This window comes from Labrus mixtus, chromosome 1 (assembly GCF_963584025.1).
Source record: "Labrus mixtus chromosome 1, fLabMix1.1, whole genome shotgun sequence".
NCBI lineage: Eukaryota > Metazoa > Chordata > Actinopteri > Labriformes > Labridae > Labrus > Labrus mixtus.
Window position 1 is genome coordinate 11,076,414 of NC_083612.1, and position 27,675 is coordinate 11,104,088.

Here is a 27,675-nt window from a genome sequence, read left to right on the forward strand (position 1 = left end):
TTATTAATATGTATTACCTGTCAGCCTGCAAAGTTCAGCAGCAGACACATTATGAATGAAATATGAAGACAAAGAAGACTCCAAGGCTCAGGTGAGGGGGGGTTTGGTTTTGGGGGGCGGGGGGGGAGCGGGAGTTTGAGCAATGTGTTGTACCAGCTGTGCACGGACATTTTTCTCCCCAATATGGCTGAGTGAAAGAAAAAAAAATACTGATCAGTCTACTTTTTATACCTCAGTAATAATGAGTTTTCTTGGGTTTAATATTATGTCCTTTGTCAAGGGCTTAGCACAAAATTCAGTGCCCCTCCGTACTTGTACGGCTATTCATTATCACATCTTTATCCAAAACAGTCCCTGATCCTACACTCAAGACCTTTTGAGAAGTTTAGTTAGGGCAGGCTTATCCAACCTTGGGGTCCCGACCCCACGTGGGGTCACATGGAAATCAAATGGGTTCGCCTTAAATGTTGTATTTATTGATAAATAAGACATATTGTATATTAAAATATATTTAACACAAGCTCCTGTGGGCCGTAGCTAATGTCAAAACAAGAAACTTGTGGAGTATCTGTCTGTGTCATCGCAGCCTTTCTTCATCTGTCCACAATAATATACAGGAAAATACCTTAATGAGGTCGACAATGAATGTTTACTGGAACACAGTAGAAAAACTATAACATGATTGAATACAAATTAATTGTAGCAGAAAGCTCTACGTGCTCTGGACGTCTTGTGTCGCCAGAGTTTTGTGAAGTCAAAGTGGGGTCACGAGCCAAAAAAGAGTTGGGAACCACTGAGTTAAAGCAGAGTCTATCTCACATTGGGGCCTGTGTTCCCACACCTAAGTAACCAAGTTTCTATTTTAAATTAAAAAAAAAAAAATTATTTAAACGAAACGAGGATTAAAATACAAATGTCTTGTTTGTATAAAAAAAATATCTTGACAAGTATCAAACGTTTTGGGCACTAATAACCAGTGGGAGTAGATGTATTCACATCCTTTCCTTTGATAAGTACATATATGGGGTGCTGGTGGCGCAGTGGTTAGTGCACGCACCGCACGTATGGAGGCTGTAGTCCTCTAAGCGGGCAGCCCAGGTTCGGGTCCAACCTTTCCTTTCCCTCATGTCATTCCCCACTCTCTCTCTCTCTCCCTGATTTCCAACTCTATCCACTGTCCTATCTCTCGAATAAAGGCACAAAAAGCCAAAATATAAATCTAAAAAAAGTATATATTTTACTATCATCTATACATCAACTATACATCTCCAAATAGATAGTCACACAGCATACAGTATATGGTCATATTTGCTGCATACACAACCGAAGGCAGGAATGGAGTACACTGCCAGCAAACATGCATGGATGATACCAATGCATGAGATGAAGTATTAAAGAAAAAAAACTAACTCAAGCAAGTAGGAGCATTGCTTATCTTCTAGTAGCAGATAATGCAGTTTGGTGATTACTTCTCGATGTAAACTAAGTTTGTGTAAAAAACTGTGTGTGTAGGGGGGTGGGGGGACTTATTCCCTTGAGTTTCTTTTGTTTTAATCTTTAGTTAACAAGAACTACTACCGACTGACTACTACAAAAAGGACAGCCTGCTTAGGCTACATAATTAAGTCTACAGCAGGGCTCAAACAGGTACAGAAAGAGCGTTTTGTTTTGTCAGAGAGAACAACAGAAAGCGCCATCTACTGACCAGGAAAGGCACATGTTATTTAATCTTAAATGAATGCAACACTTACAGAAACACTTGTCCTCCCCTGAAGGTTAGATAGCTAACAGATGACTCATCAGACTGTAGATGTGGTTTAGCACAAGTTAACACCAGTAAAAGACTCATGTTCCTCTCAAAACGTACTTGAATCAAGATGGCATAAAAGTGCAAAATAAAATAGTCTCTTGGTACTTTTTCTGCTTCTACACTTCTATCTGTAGTGACTGCCCGGCCATACTCCAATCCCCTGTTGTAATCTCTTGTTCTGGCAAACCCCTAACTCGCTGTACGACAGGCGCTCTGAGACACCTTGTCTTCATCATTTTTGCTCCCTATTTGCGTTTCGGTTTGAACTCCCTGAAAAAAAGCTTATTTCCATTTGTTTGTTCTTAAAACTTTAAATGCACAGCATGTCGCCCGGAAAGACACAAAATCACATCGCTGTTTTTGATCCTCCTTCATCACGACAGCCATTAGCAGTCCCTTTTGGAACACATTATCAGCGTCTGCGCAGGGCATCTCATTACAACCATTGCCCAAAAATCGTATTTTCCGCAGCCTTTTCAATCACTTGAAGGGTGTTGAACAGTTCAAGAGCTGTAGTGGCGCCCCTCGACCCATAAATTACATTCAAGTTGTATTAACGTGTTTGGCACCCATGTCTCAGGAGAAAAAGGAACACTCATTGCTGCGCCATATTTTTTATGATATTGATTAAAGTGTAAATGTGTTTATGATTTTGAGCTTCAGTAAAAGCCCTATGACAGGCCAAATGGTGATATTTATTCATGTTATTGACGCTCAGACCCCAGTCATCTGAGTGTGTGTGTGTGTGTGTGTGTGTGTGTGTGTGTGTGTGTGTCTGTCAGCTGCTCTGCTATCACACTCAAATCCACACTTGAAAACGAAAAAAAACATCTGAAGCTCACTCGTGTGTTCTCAGTCGACCTTTAAAAAAAAAAAAACACACTTTTACATTTTTACATTCTTATAACACTCCTGTATTACATTCTGTTCTTTTTTGGCATTTGCCTTCATTCGGTAGTTTCTAACACAAGCATGACAGGAATAGGAAAACGAGAGAAGCCTGCATGATTTAAGTGGTGAATTGGAAACCAGAACATGGCAGTTAGATGGTACTGCATGTTCTCAGCCCACACAGTCACAGGGATACATTACATTGAAATAATGGTTCTACTTGCCCTAAAGGGATTAAGTATGTTTTGTACTTTGATCCTCACCAGGGAGAATGTTATTTATTTTAATGACGATAAATGATTGGAGTAAAAAGACACGCTATAAGGCCATTTATTGTACCCACCTGTTTGTGATTATTAACAGACAGCACATGAGTCAGCAACATCTGTGTCATTGACCAACATGCATGCATTTATTTTTTTTACAGCAAACTATTTTGCAGAACAGCCAAAAGCCACACATCCAATAGAATAGTGGAATTATCACTGGAACCATTAAATATCCATACAAGGAAGAATTTCCTTTACAGTCAGTTGTATTCAAATTCAAAGCCTGTTGGAAATGCAGCCGTGCAGCACACTGAAACTGCTTTCAGCTGGGGTAATAGTAGTAATGTTACCTTTAGCCTCACTGGTTTAATCATTTTAATCCCCCATATAAAGCCCCAAACAATAAGTTTCCATCAACATGCTCTGACAAGCCAAGTGTTCACTACTTCAATGGATGAAAACACAAAACAGACCACTTCAGTGACTAAGAAAGGAGAACGACTCACTGAATACATGAGAGGTCGTCTTGTTGGGAACCAAATAGCAAGAAGGACAGGACCCACTGGACATCAATGAGTTGCCTACTGAATGTACTTCCATTTGAACTAAATCTATTAGAAGATAATTTGTTTGCATGTTAACCATGAAAATAAGTGCATGGTATATTAACTAAAATATGATTCTGTGAGTTTGTTTTGAAGTCATTCTGCCCCCTACTGGTCAAAAGCAATGGGATATAAAAATGGATTTACAGAAGAAGTGGACACAGAGGCCACAAGGTGAACTATGAAGAAGAGCCTGAAAAGTGATTCTCGTTCCACAACCTTGCCACTACTTAAATTCATGTTTTGCATAGACAATACCCTTAGTAGGTTCTCGGCAGAATATCCGGCAGTTTTTGGTCACGATCTGTAATTGTGGATTTAAAAAAAAAAAAATCTTATGCCGATGGTCATATCCATTAGTATACTTGTTTGTGAATTTAGACCATGAAATGTGGCATATTAGTAGAAAATAACTAATGTTTAGTGTTTACTACGTCAACATTTTCAGTAGACACAGTGTAACTAGACGAAGAAGAGAAAAAGCACACTTTGGACCAAAATCTCTTGAATTAATATCATTTGTTTTGTTTAATAGTATCTTAAAAAAAGGTGGTACTGTGACAACCCTATTAGGTGGGAGTACCTGAGATGAATAAGTCACTACCTTGTGACCTGTAAGGATGGAAGCTTTACAGTCTAATTCACCCTTTTAGTCCAGAAATATTTGGATCAATAACCCCAAGATTTGACTGCAAAATGACAACATCTAATCGACAAGCTGTATTCCATAAATGGAAGTTACAATGGCTATGTCCTCTGTTTATACAGACTATTTTGAAGGACGCTTAATGAGGGGAGTTAACTGCTGTACAGAAATTCAGGTTTTAGACAGTTAAGAAACAGATTGCTGCAGTGACTCAGACATGGGAGGGCACAATGAACTTTTGAAAGAAATCTAGGTCAAACATTGTTTGAGTGAATCACTTGATTGTCAGTTGTCCAGGAAGTATTGTGAAATTCTCAGAACATCCTGCCTTTAACTGAAACGGGAAGAAATAATTTGGAGGATTAGACGAGAAGACATTCACGTGAAATCGAGAAAATCCATTGCACTACCCCATTACTAATGATGAAAGATTAAACATATTAATTCAGATTCCTGTTTGCATGTTAAACTGTAGCTGCAGTGTACCCTTGGTGAATGTCTATCCATAAATCAATCTTTACAGATGAGCATGTGTGATTAGATAGACTAAAGATCACCAAGCATTTACAAGTGCAACATTAATTTTAATTCATTTAACATAGTGCAGACACAAAGAGCACACGTTAGTGATCTGAGTAACTAAAGCAGACTGCGTCTCAGCCACCAGGTTTACTTACCAAACCAAATTCTTGTGCAAAGAGCTGCTGGGTCAGGTTAAAGACTCTCTATCAGGTTAAATTGACCTAGCTCCAAGGCACATTATCTAACTAGATCGCTGGCTAAATTAGCTTAGCAAGTCATATAAATCAAGCCAATTGGCTGTAGCTAATGTGAGCTGTAGTGATACAAACAAAAAGGGTTCCTGCCACAGTCTGTGCTGCCACAGGTTTCTGACTAATCTACTTTCTTTTTGCTCTTGTACGCTGAAATCCAAAACTGGTCTGATGTCTGCCAAATCCCTCTGTGAACCACCCTCCTCAGTAGACTTATCAGACCAGCAGCAGCTCTTTTTCTCGTAATCTTTTCAACTTGGCCTCACTTTGTTTCTCGCTTTCTCTGACTTTGAAGATAGAGATGTACGGAACATCAATCCACTTCCACCCAAAAAAGTCTATTTGCATCTCAAATTTAATAAAAAAAATGAACCCCCCCCCCCCCCCCACACACACACACACACACACACACACACACACACACACACACAAACACTGGCCACACTTTTCATTTTCTCCTGCCGCATGCAGAACATGATGCCAACCAACCATAGTCAGGTGAGCCCAATTTGCCACTCTCTTCCGGAGAGATGGGCGGAGCACTAACCTTTAAGCCACACAAGGGAGGGGAGAGAAAACACAGGACAACCACAACACACCACAGCCCAGAACAATCAGGTTATGAGAAATCGGGCAAGTTGAGTTGTTACATCACCATCGGACACCAAAACACTCAGATTCCTCCTCTGGGTGTCACATCTACAGCAAATAAAATGCAAATTCAGTTGTTTGTGTGTCTTACAATTAAAAAGATACATGTTTCTGTTACTAAAAGCCAAGTACTGCAAAGGAATCATACAACTCATCAGGTCGTGAATCAAGCATCACTGGACGGTCATTTATTTTTGATACCTTGAGATCAGCTCAAAAATAAAATTAGCTGATTAGATGACCAAATTAGCAAGAACTGAGTACTTTGCTATCTGGCTGCATTCATAGAGAAGTGTTTTATACAAGAGTTTAGTCGTCTTTGAGGAGCCGTGCATGTCTGACTTCAAACATGTGCAGTTCATTATAACTTTAAAGAACACAGCTCTCACTGGGGCTTTGGTTTTCTTCTCAGCTCGGGCCTTTCTTTATTCCCCAGGGCTCCAAACAGATCCTCAAACGCATGAATTAGACAAGAGCGATCATCAATAACAAATCTGAACTAATAGTACCTTTTTATGTGCAAATGTATGCCCATATCTGCCTTTAATTTTAATTACATGTAACGTATCGCTACTTCATTCGAGAGCCAATCAGAGGAGGCTGAATGTACAGGATGGAGAGGATATGTGACAGATTAGGAGCCAGACTTATCATTGATTGAGAGTAATTCCTCTGAATCTTCATTTCCAAGTGACAACCAGGTCCCAGACAAGCAAAAGTCATAAATTATGTTGATCCAGCAGACTTCAGAACAGGAAATTAATTTTTACTCTGAATCTCCAATCTGCAGTCTGAAAGCCGAGTCTGCAATACTCATTCCCATGAAGAAATGTCACTAAATAACCCGACCCTGTTCTGCAGCACTACATCCGTGAAGAAACATGTTGATGGGAGGGTAAAAGCCTGGATTACAGTAGCTGCAGTTAATCTAAATCTGACAGATCAATATACTGTATAGGCCTGTATCAGTCACTTTATCATGAGCTCCTATAGCAACCTTATGATGCTGAATTGTCCTTGAAAGCATAGAAGCCCGATGGAAAATGTGCCGAACCTGACAAAGATTAAATGCATTATGATCATAAATTCATGTAATGCATCCTCTCACATCCTTTATGTTCCATGGGAGCGAAGTTAGAACTGTGGTCACAGAAGTAACTAATCAAATTCATACACATTCATACACTGCCGACTAAGCAGCTGGAGCAACTTGAGATTAAGTGTCTTGCCCAAGGACACATTGGACATAAGGCTGAAGGAGCTGGGAATCGAACGCCCAACCTTCCGGTTGAGAGACGACCGACTCTACCAACTGAGCCACAGCCGCCCACAAATGTGATACATGTGATACCCCCCCCCCCCCCCCCCCCCCTTACCATACACAGCGACACATCAACATATATCGACATACACTAATCCCAGATTTTAAGATTTTCTATCATTTTTTATATTTAAATTTGTATATCTTAAGCCCAGTAATAATTTCAAAGACTATTGCAGGCTTGTTTTGTGCTACATACCGTTGTCTCCAGTCTGTGGTGCAGCTGTGAGACTGCTACTCTTACTTCATTATCGATGTCCAGCTTTGATCTGTGATCTGACAACCACAGAAAACTCATCTCACACAGGTAGGATTTGGCAAAATAAATGAGTGTGGCTCTCTTCATTACTCACTGCTGTACAGCTGGGGGGTGAGACATGACTGGTCATATTTTCTTGTCTTTGTTTTAGTAGTTGTGACATCTGGAGAAGATTCATTTCTAGCCTTGAGTTTACCTGGAAGTCTTCTCACTAAATCTGCCATGCTTTACCGGCAGTGCAAACGACAACCTACATTTAACCGAGCTTCTTTTTGACATCTTACTGTATGAACTGAAGCAAGAGAACAGTGCATAGAGGTAGGTCCTATACATTCTCTGATTAGCTGGGATTAAAGCTGTCCCACATCTGCCATTTGTTCAGAAATGATTCACTTTAAACTCTCATGGTACGCAGAAAAACTTTGCCTAGCCAACTTTAGGCTAACAACAAGCTTCAAATGTCTTTCTGAAAGCTAAAGGCACTAAAAAGTCTTTATGTAAAATGTGATCACAAATATAAAGAAGGTGAAGTCGAACTCGATATTGCACCATTTAATTGCAAGCATGAGGCGCTACATTATTCGGAAAAATTCAGACAAAAATCCCACAAACTCCCAGTGATTTTCTCATTAGGTCCTATTTGCCATTGTAGATGACAAGTGTACATTTTTTTGTCCAATGTGAAAAATGTAATTCCATGTCTTTTGACATTTCCATGCAGACAAATACAGTAAAGCAAATTCATTACACACTTTTCGTATAGATAGGTGCTTGAGAGACATTATACTCCAGATAATACCTTTTTTATTCCCTGCATTCAATATTACAGTATATATGTGAAGAGCAATATAGTCTCTGTCATCGCAGTAAGTCCCATTTCTAACCATTATTATTAACTCCCCCTGACCAGTCCCTCCAGTTTGTCCGTTGAGAACTCAAACAAGAGGTTTCAGAGGTGTATTTTCCAGTAGCTTTAAATCAAAGCTCTTATTTGTATTCTTTGCTACATCCACATTTAAAACCACATGGGAACTCGGGCTGCAGATAGACTATCTTATAACTGATGTAGGCTACTCATCAGCATGCAAAGTAAATACACATAGCATTGCACTGTAAAAGACAGAGTTATGCATTATTCAACCAGCCCCTGTCGACTCCCTCAAACAAGGGACGAAATACATAATTTCTATGAACCTTGTTACATATCGTTAGAAACAAAAAACAATTATTTGTTGGTACAGATGAATTTGTATTGATAGGAAAAGAGTGAGATATTGCATTATTGTAAACCTATGCAACATAGCTTTAGAACATCCAGCAGTATAGCTTTTAAATGACTGTAAAAGTGTGTGTAGGTGTTATGGTATGTTTGTGCATGTAATCAAATTATGCATGCGACAGGAAAAAGGGTGTTTTGACACTTGGGGGTTGACAAATCACAATAACAGCATTGTCACTCTCGGTTGTTGTTGTTCCTGTTAGCTTTGAAATATTTTAGTACTGACCAATTTGCAGTGGCTGATTGAAGATTCAACAATTGTATTTGAAACCTTGCATGCATAAATTATATTTTCAACAACATGAGTTTAAAGATTCAATATATATTGGTCCAACAAGCACTTCAAGCAATATTTTACTTTAAACCTGACTTGGCTGAGTTTTTTGGCATTCATCATTTTCTAGCTGCATCTCATTCCCAAGTTGTCAAATACTGATGCTTTGTCATGGCCCTGAATGTCTCACTCAAACATGCAGAGTACGCTTCAAATAACTCCTTTCTAAACCCGTCTGCAGTGATATAAGATGCTCAGTGAAACTGCTCTCATAGTGAAAAAATGACTGTTAAATACCATTTTAGCCAACGATCAGACGTGCCAAACATCAGAAGACCTATCACTCAGATCGGCGATGTTCGAGTCCTGTGTGAAAAGAAAAGCTTGAAATTTTAAGTTAAAGGTGCACTATGTAGATTTGGTGGTGACATTTGAAAGTTGGAGAAGAGAAACAATTCTAAGCTATATTTTTTAAACTAAATACACAAACTTTACTCAAAGGAAAAATGGGTCCCTGGAGCACTGTTTGGAGCTAAAAAAAAAAAAAAGCTACCAGGAGAGTTACGGTTTCACTGTTTTGGGCCCCCCACCATAACTTCTCGCCTAGCATTTTATCTTCAAACAGTGAACCAGGGACCAAATTTTCCTCCGGAGACAGTTTGTGTATATAGTTATGAACATATACCACACAGAATCTGTACATTTCTCCAACTTTCACTTTTCTCTACCAAAACTCCACAGTGCACCTTTAATGTTTTCACCTTCCTAACCATGTAGATTTTTTTTTTTGCCTAAACCATTCAGCTTTTTTTATGTTAATCACTTGTAAGAAAAACTGGCACTACGTCTGAATGAGCAACAAAAAAGCCTCAGTATGTAACTATCTGGCTTGCAGATGCCCTGAAATTTTTAGTTAATTTGTCAAACATGTCGGGTAACACTCGCTCACTGGTACAACAACCGTTATTGATGTGCGAATGAGAACACTATCATCATTTAGAATTGTGTTTTTTCTGGTGTTTCTTGTTGGTTGTTAAGTCTTATTGATCCTCTATGATCTCCACCGTGGAGAAAAAAAACAAATCTGGATGTCTGTCTTCCCGATGCTTCACTGTGTTACTCAGCCGGTCACGCGCTCCATCTGTCCTCCCTTGAGTCATTGTTTAGGTTACAGTTTGGGTTAAGCAGCTTAAGGTTACTGAAATGAGATTACTTGAGAAGTTAATTGACAAAAACCTAACTATTTAAAGACTTCACCTTGTCCTTGAACATTTTGGAAAACATTCTCTTCGCCACTGATGATTATGGTCATTTATGCTAAACACAGATGAACCAATACTAAAATACAATTTTTCCCATGAAGACACAGAGAGAAGACAAGTAGATGCATTCAGAGAGGCAGCACACAGGCGGATGGTTTGGCCTTCCTGCTATGAGGCACCACCCACCAGCGTGTATCTACTGTACACTGTGGAGTGATCTATTTGGCTATAACCTCACTGCATAAACTGCCATTTCAAAATGAATTATTAGATTCACTAACCAAGTATATTGTATGAGCCCTGGGAATCCTCCTCCTTACTCATTTAGCTTCCAGGGCGTGTGCGTCATTCACCGCCCCCTCACCACCTCGCCCAATTGGAGCTCAAGGTTCTGTCATGCAAACTACTTTTTGCCAAATCAAATTTGAATGGATTGGAGGGATGACAACCATTCCCAGTGAATGGATTTGCAAGGGACTTAGTTCCTTCTTGGCACACTTCCCTGCCTCCAGAAGCAGCCACAAGACAGAGTGCCTATATACAGCTGCTGCAGCACATCTCCGCTATCACGGGCGAAATAATTAATATTCCTGCAGTATATTTCATACATAATGTGATTGGATACATCCAGTAGAGATCTGGCAGACCTGCCTCTAATCTAGTTACTTCCACATCTGGATTAAATGAAGTGTGAGCCAAGGAGATGGGACGCTGCATTGTCTTACACATATGTTATTATCAAAGCCTGTTTTTCTTCTGACATCTGAGGAATGGGGGTTGTTTTCTCTGGTGATATGATTGACTGACTGCATTACAACAATACTTTTGAACCTCAAAGGTGAAATGGTTTATCCCAGATGCAATCAGAGGAAAAAGCAGCAGCGTGAGTGATTTTACTCCTCATCTCAAACAGTTTACAGAACGCAGACTGTGATTGCTTCTGAAGTCAAAGCTTTGGAGACAGCCAGCCCTGTCCAGTCGTTCTCGGCTGGTACATTTAGGTTCCAGCGAGCTGACAGCTTCACTAAAGTTCTGCTGTGCGACATGACAGCAATATGTTTGGCCAGCTTAGCTGTCACATTCCCAGATCCCATAAGCATGCGGCTGCCCCACAGCTTCCTTCGTCTTTCAGGACATCCCTGCTGCATCCTCTGAGTTCTTGTTAAATGTAGCTGGAGGAGGTGCCCTACAAATGGTTGGCTGGGAACATGATGATTTTTTGATGCCCTCTGCTGGTGCCTTGTTGTTGCTAATTGAAGCTTGTGGAGTAGTATGAATAATGCTGTAAGTTATTTCACCACTGAGTATCCCGTCACAGTTAAACCACCAAGAGCACATGGGGAAGTCTCAGTATCACAGATTTCCTCATCTTTCAATCATAAAATTATTTTTTTTTAATTCACAAAAGGATTGAACTTTAGAACTATGAAAGCTAAACTCAGAATGAAAGAGCTTAACAACAGGACGACAGATGAAACAAGACTTTATAATGGTAAAACTACTTAGGTTATAAATATGAATAATTCAGTTATGAAAAGGGTCTTTTTTCATTTCATACAACACTGAGTCATAGCTGAGCTGAAATCAAAATCAGAGTTGTTGCCATAGAAAATCAGAGTTGTTGCCATAGAGCTGCTGCCTCACAAAGTGCCGTCATGAGGAAAACGGGGTGGTTACCAGTGAGTCTTCACTCCTTTAAAGGGGTATACTGTCAAGATGTGTTGTGAACAGATCTTTTGAGTTCCATCCATGTTAATAATAACATATAAAAGTTGCATCTCACCTCATAGCGCTACATAACATTAATCAGTGATTTCCAAACTGCCCATGTTAGGGGGGGGGGGGGGGGTTATGATATTGGGGTGTGGCAAGGCTAAATAAAACAATGCACCAAGTTCTGCATTGCCAGCGAAGCAATTCTGTGGCACTTTTGTGAATATCTGGCAGAACATCCCCCCCACACCCCTAATCCACCTTCACCAGATACCGGTCAAGTCTCACATCACACAAGAGATCCTCTTCCTCACCTACAAATCACTGCACGCCATTGCCCCCCTGTACCTCTCAGAGCTCCTCCTGGTCTGCTCTCCACAGCTTACACAAACAGGAAGAGCCCTCAGGCCCTCACTATGGCATGAGTCTACGCCAAAGACATTATTTCAACTACTAAAACAAAGACGAGAAAATATGAGTCATATCTCAGACTGGCTTTACCTGTACAAAGGTGGGCAATAAAAGAGAGAGAGCGAAATAGAGAGCAAGTGAGAAAGAGAGAGAGAGAGAGAGAAGGAGACGAGAAAAATCTGCTAAAAGCAATCACAGCTGTTAGACTCTTAAAAGTTTCATGCTGCAGTGTTATTTTTTTCAGTTCTGAAGCTGCAATTAAGTATGTTTTTTTATAGATATAGATTTGAATTTAGTTAAAGACGTGTCTAATGTCGTGTTTTCATATATGTAGACATTACCACCCTGCTAGGATCCATTATCGAGAGAGTTAAAGCCTATAAATATCTCGGTATATGGATAGATGACAGACTAACATTCAAACTTCACATTGATAATCTTACTGTCAAACTACGACAAAAGGTTGGTTACCTATATAGAAATAAATCACATTTCCCTATGTTCTATCGGAAAAGGATAATTGAAGCAGTTTTTCTCCCAGTTTTGGATTATGGTGATGTGGTCTATAGGCATGCCTCTTCCACTACGCTGAAGCCCTGAGATGCTGTTTACCATTCTGCGCTTAGATTCATCACCGGTGATAGCTACATGACTCACCACTGCATTCTTCATAATAAAGTTGATTGGCCCTCCCTCACTGAGAGACGCAATAACCACTGGCATCTTTTTTTTTATCTATGAAGCCCTCACTGGAAAGCTTCCATATATCACCTCCTTGTTACATCTGAACCCTGGTCCATTTTTAACCTGGTTCTCCAGGTTCCTCATGCCAGGACTGACCTGGGGAAAACTGCTTTTAGTGTTAGTGCTGCAAACCCCTGGAACATTTTACAACAGGACCTGAATTTGAGCACTTTTATCCCTTATGGACACTTTTAGAAATATTATTTTGAACCGCCCAATACCTGACTGTAACTGTTTTATTTGATTTTAATTACTGACTTATCACTGTAGTAATTCCAAGCTTTTAAATTATTTTAGTGTATATATTTTATTGTTCTTATTGCTCTTTTATTGATTTTATTTTCTGTAGTAGCTTTATCTCATTTCTCGTTGTTTATCATTTATGTATGTTTTCTCTGCATCATTGTAAATGAGGGTCACCCTCAATGATCTCTCCGAGAAATTAAATAAAGGTTGATGATGATGATGATGATGATATGGTCATGTGACAAAGTGTATGTTGAGGGGTGGAGGGGGCTTGAAAACATTTCATCTTCCAAAGGGGGGGGGGGGGGGGGGGGGGGCTGCAGATAAAGTTTGGAAGCCATTGCCATTAACTAAACCTGATACCCTTATCACAGTGACCAGCATTTGATCTCGGCACAAGCCTTTTTATTCGCTGCATTTCATCCCCTCCCTCTGCACTCTGCTTTTTCTGGCTATTTCCAACTGTTACAATCCAATAATGCCTCAAAAGTAATATAAACAAATGCTTTGTTGGCCTCTTTTATCAGACACCAGGGTATTCAAAAAATATGATGTCCTTATTGACGTAACAGTTTTTATCAGGAAATCATCTGTTTTATTGTTGTTGGGTTTTTTTTGGGGGGGGGGATCACCTGAATTGACCACTGTTCAGTCTAATTTCAGTCCTCTCTGCGTTGTCTTTGCGTTGCAGTGGGGATTTTCACATCAGTAAGTGGGGACTGAAAGAGAACACTAAATCCCTATTGTCTTCGTGATTTTATGCATTCGCACTGAAACAGTACAAAAAGTAAGAACGCAGCAATTTCTATCAGGGTGATGGATGTTTGCTATTTAAGGTCGACACTGCCAACTGCATTTGTCAGTTAACGTTTCTCATTTAAACCATCTCCCTTAATACGGAGTAGATCTGAAATGATTATTCAATCAATACAAATACATTCTTTCATTTTCTAGGTTTTACTTTTTGTCATTTCCATTGCAGACAGCTTGAATTTAGCAACAACATGTGGAACATGTATAACGATATGTATGCTTCTGTGTCCTTGGCACAGGGTTTAGATGCATTCTCCTTAATCTGTATACCTCCTCTCAGTTAGTGCGTGTGTGTGTGTGTGTGTGTGTGTGCGTATCTGTGGGGTTGGAGGTTGGAGGGTTAGGTAGATGCTTATATCCATCAGTTGAGTTATGGGTTTTCATTTCTGTTTGGATTATATTGTCATTAAAATATTTTTAATAAATAAAAAGACATTTAAACAATGATTTTTGTCTTATCAGGGATTTATTTAATATAAACTACAGTCTTATTTTACATTACAAACAGACACAATGACTACCTTTACTGTGAAAGGTATTGCTTGTACCCATGACATTATCACTGAAGTCTGTTCTTTCCCCCCACTGTTATGATTAAAAAGGCAGAAAAACATCCCTGCTTTGGTTCACTCTCACCTACTTCTCATAAAATCCCATTTCAGTGACAGCAGGCAGCTGTTTTCAGTGACAGGCTGCTGATAAACTCACTGTAAGCTTCCTGCACCAAACAAAGAGCAGACAAAGCAGCTAGCAGGTGAACACAGTGGAAAATAAAGCTGCTTTAGAGATGGATATTTGTCATCAACAATGCATCACGTCTGCTAGACGTATCACTAGGCAACTGCTTGACAAAACATCATACAAGCTGATCAAATTGTATTCTTGTGTTTAAAGTTCAGTCAGAATGAATGCTGCTTAAGATGTAATATTTCTGAATGTAATAATCTCCTGAAGAATAAATACAAGATTCATATGTATGTTTCTTATGTGTGTAATCACTTTGAAAAAGATGAAACAAAACAATTGCTGGTTTCTCTGCTTGACTCCATTTCATACAGTTTCAAACTCCCTGCAGCTTAACATCCACACTCCTTTGCTACGTAAATGTGATTACACATTGCTCTTGTTGATACAAGCAGTTTAACCTGACACAGCCGACATCCATTTTCATCTCAATTTTTTAGATCAAAATACTGACAAACCACGCTGCTCCTATGAGATGCTCTCTTTTCACTTTGCTTGTTTACATCCCGGTAGTAGAGTGAGGAGAACTACAGCTGGTCTATGTCTACAGGCCCGTTTTGCCATTTGAACATTCAATTGGACCCCCATCGAGGGCCAACATTTAAAATGTTAATAATTTGTTCAACTGACTTACAATTCTGGTGCCAACTAGCAAGGGTGGTGATGTTTTACCGTTTAGTTGACTAAATGTGCACAAAAGAAAAAAACAACATTGTAGATGGGACATCCTGCTGCAATGGAGCGTGATCTGCACTCGTCTTCATTTACTGAATTGTTATAGTAGTTCAAATCGGCAACCGCCGGTCTTGAAAAATGAAGCCAATGCAGAAGTGCAAAATCCTGCAGTTCATCAAGTGTCCACTTGAGGCTGGCTCCAGGACCACGGAAAATCACATACACACAACAGGAGAAAATAAACATGTTTACAGCCTGGTGAAAAAAAAACCAAATAGGTCTGACTTTTTTTTTTTTTTTTTTTTAAACTTCAGAAAAAAAACAAAAAACGGCTCCGTTTTGATTATAAAAAACGATATGAGTTATCCAAAGTTTGGTGCGTAGCTGACATGATTGACAGGTGGGCACGATGTAACGGTTCGTCAAGAGGTTTCAGTGTTTCCTCTAGGTTTACAGCGTTGGGGGGGTGGGGACAAGCCGACATGGCGACACGGCGACACAAACACTTGAAGGAATCTTGGTGTTCATGCGTTACTTTTAATGACAGCTGTCCTTTTCTATCGGAAAGGTATCCTTAAATGACTTCTTTCCCTGATTTCCGACTCTATCCACTATCCTATCTCTACAATAAAGGCACAAAAAGTCCAAAAATAAATCTTAAATTTCCAACATGGCGACTGCTGCTGATGAGCCTCTGGAGCCCCCCTGCAGGAAGAGATGGGTGACATCACTCAGGCTTCATCCGTTAATATTTACAGTCTATGATTAGTATTTAGTAGATTAATCAATATTAAAACAAAAGTTCCTTACAGCCTCATAAATGATCTCCCTCAGTTGTCAGTGTAACAACAGTTGCAATGCAGGGATAATGGAGAGGGGGCGGTTCATGAAAGAGAAATCAAGTATATTTTCATCACACCTATTCCCGGTTTTTAAAAAGGGCATGCTCTCACACTATCGAACCAGAATAACAAACTGGAATCCTTGATATAAAATGAGGAGGAGTGTCCCTTTAATATTGAGAAGTGTGAGAATATAAAGCTTGCTGACAAAAATGAAGTGGAAAAACTTTCTCAAACAAAGACGTGTTCTACGAAACAACAGAGAGGTTTCAGCGCTGTATCTTCATTCCATTGTCTGAGCCTAAGTGAGGGTAATTAATGAAAATGATGAAGTCACATTTTCACAATAGGGTTGACTAACACAACGAGGCAGAGAGAAGATCCTGAACAAAAGGAGTGTGGGGGTGAAGGACATCTCTGTATTACACCCTTTCAACAAGGGAATAATACTCTTATTTTTTCTGATTCAAGGTTTCACAGATTTATACAGCCGGTGAGAACAATATTGAATGTAACAAAGGTTAACAACATTGTCTCCAAGATTGCTCTTTTACATGTTGTACAGTCACAGAGAAATTATGGCTGTGTTTTGTTTTGAGCTTGCAAATGCACAAATGTGCCACGGGTCTGCAGAGAAGCAACTCTTTCTATTACAATGACTCCTTGTTGCTACTTCACTTGCAAATATATGCAAATCCTGTAGACACATTTCATTTGTGTAATTTCAGCTCAAAAGAAAAATGTCCACTTTGTAGTGTTTTTGGATTGCATTGTTTGCCCTACTTTCCGCCACACCAACTTGGCATGCCAAAGCTCCCACTCAGCATTAGCCCTAGGTGTCTGGCAGAGACATGTGTCTACTTCACGTTCTCTGTCAGCCTCCCTGCCAGTTACGCTTTCTAGGGCCCCAGTCAAACACAGAAGCATTTGGGGGGGGGCTGGTGGGCCTTGCTATACCCGCTCACAGCAAGATCTGGAGTGTGATCTGCTCCCTGTGGATGCGGGGCAGATCACACTCCATGCATGATTTTTTATTTTTTTTTAACTCTTGAATTAATGAGTCTGCAGCAGGATTCATCATTGAGCTTGTTTGTGTCAAGTGTCCTATAATAGCAGGGATTGCCTGCGACCAGCTGTTCATGAGCATGTAAACACTCTAGAAAAGTAATTTAGTTTTGCATTTTAATTCTCCACACACTAAGTCCAGATTTCACATGTCGTTATTTGAACTAAAATAATGAAAACTACAAGTAGCCTCATATTGGTCAGAGTATTAATCTAGGAAACGGCAAATAGCTTTCCTGGCTGTATTATGTGGGGCTGGTAGGTAGGGTAATATAAAAGAGTGCACACTGAATCATGAAACACACATGCTTACATACTCTACAGCAATGTGAGTGGGCGTTAAATAAACATGGCTTCCACATCTGAGACGTCATTGCAGCTCTGCAGTGAAAATGAAGCTGTGGATCGCTTCTGGCTTCCTGATCATTGGACTGACCAAAGTCTGCTCTGAATCTGGCTTGAAGATGAAATTGAGGCAGGCCTTAAGCCCCCTTACAAAAAGCTTGTATAGTGTTTTTCTAGACTTGTGACTACTCAAAGCACCGCAGGTCACACCTACGCATTCACACTCCGATAGCAGAGGTTGCTTTGTAAAGTGACCATCAGAAGTAACTTATCCCATACATACACATGCATACACCGCCGAAGCAGTCGGAGCACTTTGGGGTCGGGTGTCTTGCCCAAGGACACATCGGACATGTGGCTGCAGGAGATGGGAATTGAACCCCCGGCCTTCCAGTTGAGAGATGAAGATTCTACCAAGTGAGCCACAGCCACCCGCTTGCAGTTTGATAAGTCTTATCCTTCATAAAATTAAAATGGATGAGTAAAGACAAAAATGTACACCCTGTCCAGTGTGTGCCGATAAAGATTTCACATAAACACAGTTTTTTTTTACTGGGCTGTAAACATGTTTATTTATGTTGTCGAAATGGTCATTTTTGAGTCGGTGTGTAAGTGACTTCTTGGGCGACTATTACTTATGTGAATCTAGAGTGAGAAATAGATGAAAAAACAAAAATGATTCACAAAATGCATGTGATAAATATGGCTATAATATTCTCTCAACTCTTTTGTGTTTTGTAATTTTTATAAAATGATTAGAACAAGAATAAAAAAAAAGGGGATAGCAAGGTCCTATTGTTACTTCTTTTTTCTTTACAAATTTAAAGCATTGCACATTTCAAAAAGTAATTGCCTAAAACAGCAAGAGCTGTGCAGATGATTATTTTACTTCCTGCAGATGGTGAATGATGAAAAATAAAAAAATCACAAAGCTCTTAAAGGTCTGAACCCTCCTTGGAATAACACGAGACCGAGCTGAGCGCTACAAACGCCTCACAAAGCTGAGGTAATAATTTAGACGTGCCGCCATAAGACAGGTCTTACTGAGCTCTTAGGAAACCATGACGGCACCTCATCTGTCATCTGTCAGCCTCCCTTCAGCCCATCTCCTGGGCCCCCGGCTGGAGAGCATCCTCCGTCTCTGCCTCGGCCACATAGACAGACACACACTGCCTCAAAGATGATGGATGAGAGAAGCACACACACACACACAGCCTTACTCTTTGAGCAGAGCACGGCTCCATTTACACCTACAACATCACCACCTGGCACCGTCTGCCTGCAGGGCCGCACTCTTGTCCTCATCCTGACCACTTTCATGAACAAATGCAGACAGATGTAGGGCACGCTCGGCTCCGCTCTCACTCTTGTTCTGTGACTCAAAGATGCTGCCAAGTGGAAGCAGACGTTTCAAAAAGTGAGTGCCATTAAGGCGGAAAAACATGTATTAGCATATTTAAATGTTCCTTCCGGCATGAGAATAGAAAAGTTAAAAATAGTGAGTCACAATGAGATCTGCATCACAGTTACAGCATTTGACTGTAATCTGTCGTGAATTTATCCGTGGAAGCGTACGCTCTTGACTGAGTTTAATACTGTTGAGTTGAGACGAGTTCAGGACAATGACTGTCTAAAATATTTAGGATCCTTCTGTCTTTGAATAAAAAAAGTGAAAATGGCCAGTATTCTGGTACTTTATAGTCTTGAAAGCTTTTGTACATTACCCTCCTAAGCACTGTCAAACTGTCAAGACAACTTCTGTTGTTGTTTGGCTCTGAAGCAGCAGTGATAGTCACAGTGTTATCATTGTTTTAACTGTGTATGGGTTTTGCTTTCAGGCAAATGTGCATTAAATGGTCTTTATAGTCACTTTACAGTTCTCAGTTTGTCAAATGTCAAACCTGTTATTTTTGATGTGCTTGATATTTTCCTCTCACTAGCAGAATTTACAGCTAAATGTCTTATGTAATTGAAAAGAAGTGATAATATGACCATGAGAAGCTCCAGCAAAAGTGGTCTAGTAATGTTAAATTATTCAACATGTGCTGTTTCTGTAGATGAGTCAATTGGCACGACTTTGAAACTTGGAAACTTCTAACAAACACATTTTCTTTTTTGTTTAATTTGGGGGTTTTGTGCCTTTATTGGAGTGACAGGGAAGTGGACAGAGTCAGAAATCAGAGAGAGAGAGAGAGAGGAAGAGAGAGAGAGAGGGAACGACACACGGGAAAGCAGCCACAGGTCAGACTCAAACCCCGGTCGCCCTCTCCGAGGACCACAGCCCCTGAACATGGGGCACGCAAACCAACCACTCGGCCGCTTGCACCCCCAAACACATAATTTGATCACAGATATCAGAATTTGCCTCCTTTGTTGAAGCAGTCAGTGTTGACTTCTTTTAAGTGCCATGTACAACATAACTTGTGATTTTTCTGAATCCCATTGTAAGCTGCACCAGATGTCTGTTTAGAGACATATAAAACCATTTGTATCATATTTGCTATGCAAGTTTCTGAGACCTCTGTTTTATCAACATAATCAAAACTTTCCTTAAAAACCTGTTGTATATGACCTGATACATGTATTCTGCCCCCTAGAGGATTTGCATTCTACTGCAGGCAGTGGAAGGGCTTTTTTTTACCTTTTCAAAACGGCCGCCGTCATGCTAGCATCCACACACTTTCAGCAGGAAAATCTTTGCTAATTTTCAAGAAGTTACAGTAAGAATAACATTTATATTGTTACTCATTCTTTAATATGAGTATATTCTGTATTAAAACAATGCATCATTACTTAATAATTCATTCTTCATATTACAGTTAAATCTTGTTAAAAATGTGTGTATCACATTTGATACTGCAGGTATATAAGGTGCTTTATCCTTTATCCTAAATTTTTGTAATGCAATCTACATCATGCCTACCACTATACAAACTCACACTATTTTGATGATTTAATAAATCTAATTAATGACTGAAATGCCATTTTAAAATACATTTTGGATATTTTCACAATAACAATTCCTCTGAAATCATTATCGCTATGCTATATTGACCAATTTGTTATGTGTGTATTTTTAGATGTCAAAAAGAATAGAGGAAGAAGTGAGAAAACAAACGTACATTGAAAATGTCATCAACATGATAACGGATGGCAATTCAAGTGACATAGAGCAGTTAGGGGAAGATGATAAGGAGGATGAGGAAGAATGGACTCCTCAGGCCACGCACGATGATGGAAGTTCAGATAGCAGTGATGAGGAAGACTATCAAGATGAAAGTGTAGCCCAGACAAGCACAGAAGTTGAGATCCCAACAACAACACAGGACACAATCAGAAAGGAGTCAGTGAAGGCCAATGCACAAAGGAAAGAATACAGATGGAGAAAAATAAAGTATCAAGCTCCATCTATCGATTTCATTGCAAGTGTTGAGGAAGGCACAGAAGACAGGTGTGACTGGACACCATATATGTATTTCAAACAGTTTGTCACTGATGAAATGCTACTGGAAACTGCAGAACAAACAAACCTGTACAGTGTACAAAAACAAGGCAAGTCAGTAAACACAACTGCCAAGGAAATAGAGCAGGTTCTAGGCATGTACATTCATATGGGGTTAGTACAGACGTCCTCTGTGAGAGCCTATTGGAAGATGGAGACAAGGCTCCCTGCAGTTTGTCATGTGATGTCTCGAGATCGGTCTCTGAAATTGCTGACAGTGATTCACTTTCAGGACAACCCCAGTGTGTCTGATGACGCAAAGAAAGAGAAAACGAGAAAAGCTGCCTGAAATGTCCTGTATTTTCAAAATGTGAAGGGCATATTTTGTTTTTGTTTCTAAAACGAACATTGTACAACGCCCGATGTATCAAATGTGATACAAAGAAAATATCATAAACAGTATGATATGGCAAAAAGAAATTGGGGGATTTTGTTTAAGGGTTTAATAAACATCTCAATTCCAAAAAAATATAATTTTCTGGTTATTTTTTGATATGTCAGGCTTTACAGGGTTAAGTCAAATCATTATTAGATGACTGCTGATGAGTTGCAGAATTTCATTACAATCCTGTTGTGCCCCTTTCACTCTCCACATTGATTGTTTTTCTGGGTGCATCCGATGCCAGCTGAAATGTTTGTGGATGATAATAGTTGGACTACAAGCAGTACACGAAAAAAACCTCCTTTACCAATCACAATCCACCTGGGAATATCTGCGCATGGATCAGCCTCGTATTCCGCCTTCGACACGCCCACATCGAACCATCAACGGTCGAAGCGAACCACCTCATGAATGAAAATACAGAGGAATGAGCAGTCAGGTCAAAGGATTCCAGTGGAGAGTCGTAGCGAATGAAAGGGCGGTTAGACAACATGTACGGTTTGTTGAGTGGCAGCATGTTGCTGCTGCAATAATGTAGTCCTCTTGCAGTGCCAAAACATCCACGCGTGAGTTTCACTGCCAGACTCAGTATCCAGATGTTTCTCATTTACACAATAAATATATGCAGGAGGTGGAATGGTGCTGAGTGAGTAAAAGGCAGCGTGCCTGAAGCAGTGTGTGAACTCTGTGAGCCTGACTTACTAAAGGCTTGCGTGTGTTGAAACGTGTATTAAGTTGATATCACCCGCAAACCAATGTGCAAACTGATGTACTAACAGTGCGCTGCGCTGAGGATTGCGTCTTTAAATGTGGAAGACGACACGCATTGTCCGTTAAGTGCGTTTGCCTTAATGAATATCCAATATGGGGCCTTTCTACCCGAGTGTGCAAAATACTGGGAGGAGAAAAAGCAAACAAGTTAATTTAGGACAAGCCTAGACAAATTGTGTTGATCGTGACGGTGTCTGTATTTTACACCTTCGAAAAGGAAGGTGCTAATCCAGGATCACAGTGTTACGCACGGGTAGCTGCCGTTATTGTAGCGAGGAGGAGACATAGGCACTCGTGCTGGGTATCTTTGGGTGTCTCACTATTCAATTCCATTTAAATTCTTGGGGTCACAATTAATTTCAGAATCGATTTTCGATTTAAAACGATTCTGGATTCAATGATCCATGGATTCAAAGTCTATTTATGAATTAGTACTTCAGGATCTACGCCAGTCATCTGTGAGACTGGATGGATTTCTTGTTGCTCTATTTGCCATTCTAATGAGATTAAAAAGCTAGCCTTAGCACTTAGCAGGGAGTGACTGATTAGCCCAAAGAGCTAGCCTTAGCATTTAACAGGAAGGGACTGATTAGCCAAAAAAAAAAGATTTTTGGACGTTATGAATCGATTTTAAATCTTAGAAAAGAAGAATCTCGACTTTTACATAAAACTATTTATTTTCCCACCTCTATTATGCACAATAAAAGAAGGTGTAGGCTACAGAAGACATTATTATTTACCACACTGACAGATAAATAAATGGCATGCTTTTAAAAAAAAATAACATTCAATAATTGTTAAAGAAGGAAAACACCATGATTAGTCTATGGCTTATTTGTAGCAAAACAAAACTGAACATCCACAGCCACTGAATCCTAAAGAAGAATATTAACATTGGCATTTATCAGAATCAGAATCAGAATCAGTCTTCCTCTTTACTTCTTAGGTCCAACAACCAGAACTGCTATTTTTCTGGTGAGGACATTCTGAAAAGCAGCAAAAGCATCTGACCACAGGCTCGACTGTGCGTCCAAAGAGCTGGAATAATCACTTGATAATAAGGGAAACAGAATGGCAAGCATCCACATCTTACATTAGAGGCATCTCATCGCATCCTGAGGTGATGAAATATTAAATCTGTGGATTTATTCATTCAAAGGACTGTTTGTCTTCTACACGAGGCAGTGCAGAGGAGAAACAGCGGAAAACAGCAAAACACACAAAACCTCATGGAAGCTTTTTTCATAATCACACTGTTTTTTTTTTTAGCCTTTTAGTATTACAAATTATTGTATGACTAACTGACTTATAGGGATGGAGGTTACAGTTATTTTCAGATATTTTACAATCAATGAACTACTCGTTTACTCTAAAGCATCTGGAAGTTGTGATAAAGGCCAATCACAATTTTCCAGAGCACAAATCAAAGTCTTGAAAATTGAGTCAGTTATTAATCAAACAGCTTGATATCAAAAAAACTTTAAATTTAATTTAAAAATAACAAAAAGTAGAACATCTGTCCATTAAGGAAGCAAGAACCAGTCTGAAAAATTGAGGGATGTTCCTAGCAACTTATTTTGTTGTTGATTCAATGCAAATTTAAATTCAAAAATCAAGTTAGGAAAAACACTCCAAAATCAGCCAAAATGTAGCTAAATGTATCCAATATGGCTGACACGGGATCATAGTGTCTATATGTAATCAATGTCAAACTGGTTTGCAGAGTATTGCTCATGTTATTGCTAGCACTACCAGCCTTCGGTCCCTTATGAGGTTAGCATCCAAATGCCTGCTGGTTACACATTGTTTTGTTGAAGTGGTTGAATGCCAGTTTAATCTCCATATGATGCTCACCGTTCACTGCTTGTTTACATCCAGGTAGTAGAGAACTATTGCAGTATGGCTGTAGCTACGGGAGCCTTACCCCTTGCTAGTGGCGGGAGGTTGCATTACAGTGTTGACAGCATTTCACCGGCATCGCAGGACAGAACTCATAAAAATAACAATAATCAGTTCAACTGACAAGTAACATGGCCCTGACTAGAGAGGGAGCTGAATTTAGTTATTTGGTTTGCCTATTACGCACATACCTAGAAATATCGGCAAAGGATTTATCAAATATTCTACAGGGGGCAGGTACACATAGCTAAAAATCGGTGTCTTATTTTTGTCCAAGAATCAAACTTTTGTCTGTATTGTGTCTTTTTACTGTCAGAATTAGTACTTCTAAGGGACCCATAGGAGCTCAAAAAAATCAGACTAAAATCAGACAATTAATTTACAAGACAAACGAGAAAGAATTAAGACAATCGTAAAGCAATTTTAAATTAATTTAGATATTTTAATGTAAATATTCTAATAAAATTCAACATATTGTACCTTTAAGTGATCTAATTGACTAAAAGTTGGCGCTCTATGTGAATGTTTAACATCCTATAACTGAATCCTCTTTATTTTATTATTGCAAAGTGGTGATCAGATTTCTATGATTAGAGTTTTATTTCATTTATGAAATGCTCTAGACTGAATGAAGTGCTTTATTTCTTAGTGGAATACTTAATTAGAAAAATAAATGGATACAGCCCCTGTTTGTAAGAAATGTTTCACAGTTTGCATCTGCATGCCGTGACATGGTTTTTAAATCAGCATCACCTCGTTTTATTTAACAAAGTCATGAGCGAGGAAGTTGAAAACGACTTGCCTGATATAATAAATATTAATGTACCAAGTGGAGTAAGCCATTGCTCTGGCTTAATGAAAACATCAGCGTCATGAAATTAAAATCTGTATGTAAATAAATGACTGATACACAGCCGTGACTGGGACTGACTTAGAACTCAGCTGGCTCCCTTCCAAGACGGCACCTAATTAAATATCAGATTGAGATCATGACTGAGAGAAGGAGTATTTAAACAGTTGTGTTTACTGGGGATGTGTGAGGAGTGATGCACAGCGACTGCAGGAGGAGTATCAGGTGGTGCGGTTATGTAATCTCAGCTCTTCAGGTGTTTCAGCAAAGTGAGACGTACATTCCTCAAATAAAACTCTCAATTACTAATGTGAATAATTCCAGCCACTTAAAACAACCGATGCAGAAAACAAATGAGCAGAAATTGTGCAAATTGACAGAAATATGTAGTTAAATAGACTTAAAAATGTCACTATATTGAATTAACCTGACGTCTGAGGTCCTCAGATTTAAAGTGTGTACAGAACTATCTTCAGTTTGATATCATAATCCTTCTCATGCTTTCTAATAATCCTTTTGTAACCATCTGAGTGAGTTTATCCTCCCCTTTGCCCTTAATCTGCAGGCAGAGGGCCACATTTATTTAATTTGAAGACCGGACATTCCTCTTTTTAATGTCAGAATTACACACAAGTTAGCTCTACAGCGAGCCATGGCCTATCACCTGTTTTCTCTCAGCTGGTTACATGAACTGATAAAAATGCCAAATCGATCCTGAAAGGATCAGTTAGAATTTACTTAACGGCATTTCAAACAAGTTTTTTTTCTCCCATAGATCCTGAAAAGTGCTTTTTCATCAATTCTACCCGTCACAGTTTGGATGTAATTCCTATGAAATGCTCTTTTTTTTACTCTTGCTTCTCTGTTTATTTAGATATTTATTTCTCCCCCCTGTTTTTTTATTTCTTTATTTTTTTGCTGATCCTGCTCTTATCGATTGGCTGCACTCTGTTGCCGCTGAGAGAGATGGGTAGGTGGTGCGTGGGCGTTTTATGATCCGTCCTCATCCTCTTTCCATCCTGTAAAGTGCTTAACGACAATCAATCTTAACTCCCCTCCTTAGGAGATAACGTCGACCATGAGGTTGGTATTGATTTGTGAAGAGGCCTCCAGGTGGTCTTTAGTCATTCCACAAACCTCACCTACCGGCCGACGGAGAGAAATACTGATCAAGAAGGGTTAGAGTTACCCAGGAGACGCAACCTCTATTAATCAAATTAGTTGGCTGGTGAATGGAGCAGTTAGATTAGTTGGTTACAAGATGAATCGCACCGCTCGTTTGATTGTCACATAGATTTATGCTGCATCCACCGTTTGTAGCTGAGTATATCCTTCTTCTGACATCTGAACCAGGCTCCTGCTGCTGGATTATGGCACAAAAGACAAAAGTAACATCAGATCCCATGTATTGATTAATGCAACCACCTGATCATATATGTCACCCATCAGCCGTTTTATAGGATTTCAAAGGAGAGAAAAACGCTCTTGTAAAGGAGACAACTTTATCGGGAAAGAGCGCTAGATGTATTCCTTTTTCCCTAAACATTGATTTTACAAATGTGTCTGGCATTCAGGATGATTTTTGCTGAAAGATATGATTCTGAATTCGACACATGGGTGAGTGATCGATGTTGCAGGAGACTGGCTCTGGGCTGTTAGAGGCAATCCTACAAATGGAAGGTCACTGCTTTGGGTGCTTTACGACACCCAGTGTCCATTCTGATTAAGAAAGACATTGAACTGCCACCGCAGGAGCACCGGCAGTATCTTAACCTACGGCTCCGCCCTTACTGTGACAAATACACATGGGCCTTTGACTCTAATGACTCTGGAAGGAAATTTCCTCCTTGTGAATGATACTGGATATTAGACTTCTCCAACCAGTGAAGGCATAATAATAAAACCTACCAGACTGAAATATGTACACATATCTGAAATCCAATACCTATCAAATCATTTGAAGTATAACTAAACCGCTTTCTGTTATCATTTCTAATACCTTTAACCATTGAGAGCATTCCTTGCTGTAAAAATGTTTTATACATCAGGCTTGGGAGTGCACTCTGTAGATTAAATATGACAGCGAGCATGTAATGAGCTCGTTTAGTGGTTTTTCGCTGCTTGTGTGAGCTGAGCACACAGGGAAGCATCATAACTCAGTGGGATCTGCTTTGCTTTATCGTGACACGCTGCAGCGTTTATGTCAAAATAACAGGACACACTAAATTTACCTTAACTGCTGTCCCCGTGCACTCCTCACTGCCTAAAGCATTTGCATTAATCACCATCTCCGTGCATTGAGCTCTGCTTGAGGCTCGCATGACGTGGTAAAACTGTCGAGGAAGTTACATGATAGAAGCACCTCAGTGCATTTTTAGAAGCCTCTCTCCGTCTTCATGTTTATGCTAATGATGCTCATTATGATGCTTTACAGAAATGTAGGCCTGCGCAGGAAGTCACAAGACCAGGAGTTGGTTTGCTCTTTTTGGAGGTCATTCAAATCAAGTTGGGACCCGGTGTAATTAATCAAAATAATGTATTCTGTAGAAACAAGGCCCATTGAACAGCAGCGTTCAACAAAGAGGAGAGAGTATTTGACTCTATGCCAACGTTTTCATATTGGCATGGAAGGG

General features: G+C 39.6%; 1 protein-coding gene across 1 annotated transcript in view; it reads left to right on the forward strand.

Annotated features, from left to right (window-relative positions):
• Positions 1-27,675, forward strand: part of traf6 (TNF receptor-associated factor 6) — a 400,050-nt gene that overhangs the window by 158,130 nt on the left and 214,245 nt on the right. The window lies entirely within an intron of this gene.